The sequence below is a fragment of the Morone saxatilis genome, unplaced genomic scaffold (genome assembly GCF_004916995.1).
Source record: "Morone saxatilis isolate NCDOM2014 unplaced genomic scaffold, NCSU_SB_2.0 Contig1, whole genome shotgun sequence".
NCBI lineage: Eukaryota > Metazoa > Chordata > Actinopteri > Moronidae > Morone > Morone saxatilis.
Genome location: NW_023339651.1, coordinates 18278062 through 18282475, shown reverse-complemented (window position 1 = coordinate 18282475; position 4414 = coordinate 18278062).

The following is a 4414-nucleotide window of genomic DNA, read 5'->3' as shown; positions in this document are numbered from 1 at the left end:
CAGTCAGTCAGTCTGTCTGTCTGTCTGTCTGTCTGTCTGTCTGTCTGTCTGTCTAACCCCACCACTGCCACCACTTTTCTACATGAATGACCAGAGCAACTTGATACACAGTAAACGATAACCCACTCACTGAAGTATTTTTGTTAGTGTTCATTTATTAACCTAAATTAAGTTAAACCGAGCACAGTTAGCAACACGAGAAGAGGACTTGAAAGGACCTGATCCAGCTTGAGTGAGTAACACTGTGGGGAACAGAATAGAACTGATGTCAACATTTTGTGTCTCCGAACGTTTATTGGTGCCACCTGAGTGTGAATGGCAGTGCTCTCTGCTGACTGAACAAACTAAAACAGATAAATCGCTTGCAGGAATAAATGTTTCAGGGAGTTCAAATAAACCAATCAGGGTTCAAACAAACCACTTCAACACCTTGGCTCGAGATGAGCGGCTTCAATGAGTTACAGTCCGCCCACAGAATGGATGTGAAGTGTCGATCTGCAGACGTAATTACCGTAAATCCCATAATGCTAAATGTGATTGCAGTATATGGCAGTGAATGATGAAATCTAAATAAGGAGAGCAGGTATATGAAGCTCTCCCTCCAGGGTTTCTGAAATACACTTCGGCCTGTCTCACTGCACCAGCTCTTCCACTGTGCCATGATCAGGCTGCGTTCTCCTGGCTCCACACAATGGGCCTATCTTACATTCCATCACTCTAAGTAGTTTGGCACAAGCACACACACACACACATACACACGGTTATGGCCCATTGGCTTGGTTCTGGCCTGGTTCTTTGGCAAGTATGTGTCTGCTAGGCTTGCATCCCAGTCAACACCCCATGGGTTGTGAGTGTGTGTGAAAGAGACAGAGAAAGAGAGATTACTGCTCAGTCTGCTACCCCACTTGGCTCACCTGATGCTGATGGCAAGAATAGAAGGACAGGAGGAAAAGAAAATACGAGTTGGGCATATGGAGATGTTTGGAGGCCTGGGGTCTTAGAGTAGGTCTCTCTCTCTCTCGTACACACACTCACATACACACATTTACACCCTCTGTCATCTTTAGAGAGTTGGATGTGCCCAGTACACTCCCACTCCAGATCAATTTATCGCCTCCTTTCCTCCTGTGTTCAGAACCACTCTCTCTCTCTAAGCAGTAGCTCACTTCCCAGTATTTATCACTCTCCATTCCCCTGGGGCCTCTGAGCACCAAAACGTAATCCACTGGGAGTCTATGTGTGCATGTGTGTAAGCAAGAGAGAGGCAAAGAGAGCGCATGAGAGAAAGGCAGAGGGATAAGAAACAGACAGACAGCTTCTAGTTTTATGGTGTATAGTAAAAAGACCATTGACAAATAAGTTTCAGTAGGCAGCATACTGAACCCATTGAATTTCTGTACACAAATAATAATAGCAATTAGCAATTGAATGGTGTTGAAAATGGTGTTAATATATTTGTCTGTCTAACTGCAGAGAATGTGATTTTTTTTTAATGGACTGAATTAACTAGTAAAAACATATAGGTCTGGGAAATGCTATTGACAAGTTCTACTGATCACAAAAGATAAATACAGAATACAAAAGATAAGTTCACAAATGTTCCTATAATATCCTCAGTTTACAACATATCTAGTAGGTAACTCATTGACTTTAAATGAGAACTTAACATACTTTACAGTCTTTTATGTAATTTCGTAAATTACGTATAGTATAAATGGTAAATGGTAAAATGAGCCTGTACTTGCTTATTACGGCGCCTTTCTAGTTTCGCCGACACTCAAAGCACTACGTGGCACATTCACACTTTCACACACATTCACGACAGCGATGGCAAAGTCCATCGAACAGAAACTAACTCATTCATCACACATTCACACACCGATGCTATGCATCGGAGCATTGGGGTTCAGTATCTTGCTCAAGGCTACTCTCGACACGTGGCAGGAGGAGCCGGGTTCGACAACAACCCTTCTGATTGGGGGGACGACCCGCTCCTGGCCTCTGAGCCACAGCCGTATAGTAAGTTCTCTTGTTGCTACTCAACAGGGAGTGGATCTAGAGGGGTGGCATGCCTTCATTTAGACTGATTTTACAAATATTGTGTTTAAAAAGCTGCAATTAATTTAATGACCTGACATTACATGCCATTTTAGACTCAGTGAAAAATGGCATGTATTTGGAAAAATGCCTGAAGATTTGAAAATAACAGCCTCTATTTCAGCCGCCCCTTAAAGTTTCCATGCCACCCTCTAGCCACACCATAGAGACTATTACTCTAAATTTGGCCTTGAATGGGTTTGTTGTTTTCCAGATGAAGAGGAAGAGTCTTGTCTTGTCTCTCACAGGTGTTTTTGGTGGAACATTTCTGAATAATATATTCATGGTATGGACCATTGCAAACTGGATATTTCTACCAATGTGCAGGGTTGTGGCATCTAGCTGTGAGATTGCAGAACTGAAACCCCTTGACCTAACTAAGCAAAAAAGACAAACTACAGTGGCTGCCAAAGTTGCAAAAAATGTGATAGGCCCTAGTGCCACTGCCTGGTTTGTACATTTTAGGCTACTGTAGAAACACGGCATTTCAACCAGTGTGAACTACAGGGGAGCCAGGGGGGGCTTGGCTCCTCTTAATAAGACATGAGATCCCTTAAAAACATGATTTGTGAAATCTCCAATTTTTAATATTGACAATATATGCAATTTTTTCCATGAATTTAAAATTTTCTGTATCTTCATCATCACGTATCATGTGTAAATTTAGGCTACTATTTATGTATAATTCAGGCATGAGGGTGATTCATCACTCATTCACTTTAATAAAGATTCTTGCTATCACCATCCAAGCGTGGTGGTGCAGTATCCTAAACTTCACTCACTTTAACTTTTGAAAAAAAAAAAAAATTACTTCATCCGATTCGGCCTGTACGCTGAATTGTCAATTTTCCCTAAAAAAGAGTGAACTCACCTGAAACCCACAGTATAGTTTGCACGCAGAGTTCAACAATGCAGGCCCCGTCGAAAAAGGAACCGCTCTTTAAAGTGACTCATTCTAAGGTAACAAAAACAGGATTCTTATTTTCAACAAATTATACACAAATGAAGTTCCCCTATGGATAGTATATTCCATTTCGCCTAAGTGAACATACCCTTGCTGTGATGTGAGCAATTTTCAACAGTTTACCTACAATCAAAAAACACATACTATAGACAGCATACCATTCTGTCCATTATTGTCTCTTTTTAATAACACATTGGACCTTTGGACATTACTCTGAACATTGGAAATTACATTATATTACACAAAGGCCACCTGAGGTCCTAAAGCTTACTGTACAGCCCTGCTCACTGTTAAGCAGCACTTCTGGATAATATTGTCAGCTAAGAGCATAAAATATTAAAAGTACAGTTCATGCAGAGCCATTTCTACTGCAGCCCTTTTGGAAACACACTGAGTGGAAACAAAAACTTCTTGTGCTCCTCATCACGCAATCCAAGGGAGCCAATAAAGACTTCACAGCCCATCAAGCCAAGCTGTGGATTGGTCAGCACTGTTACTAATAACTGCTGATGAAAATCTTAAAGGCCAATAAAAGCCCACGGATGAGCTGCTATGGTTTTCTATTACCAGCCAGTCATCTGGAGACTAATGTGTCTAGGACAGCATCTTAGCTAACTACAGCAGAGATTTACACAGCACTTCTGCAGCGTCCATTGCCTTGTAAAGATGCTTTCTTGATGCACTAAAGGGATTTTGATAAACTCGACCAATTGGTGCTGTGTTGAATCACCTACTACAAACATAAACCTGTACTGTAGGAAACCTGGTAATGTCCCAGAATGATTAGGACTGACAACACATAGCGTAGAGACTACATGGTGCAAAGCTTGTCCGGAAAATGGATACCATGCATTATGTGAATCTCACACCTCACAAAATGAGCTCAGATGAAGAGAAACACCGTCAGCAGAGATGGACAGTTTCTGCAGTATTTCCTTTTTATTCATTTATTAGACAGCAGGAACTTTGCAACCCCCCCCCCCCCCCCCCGCCGCCCGTTTCAACCCAGTCGGGGTTTGTGACCGAAGATAGTTGTTTTGTGAGCGTATTGAAGGAGTGGTGTCAGAGGAGCTTGTGTTTGCTATCTGCAGTCCTGCGCGTCAACTTCCAATTGCTAACGTGGTTAAATCAGATGTGAAGGCTGGTCCTTAGTGATGTAGGGCTCGAAGGAGTCATAGACGATAGGGCCGCTGGTGGACGAAGCATGTGTAAGGAGAGTAATACTGATTGCAAGTCGACGCTCACGGTGAACGTTCCCCGTCCGTCAATATCGAAGGGGGAACAGCAGCGGACGGAGGACAGCACGAAGCGCAGCGACCAGCACACCAGCTGCTGTGATGATAGGGGGAGCCC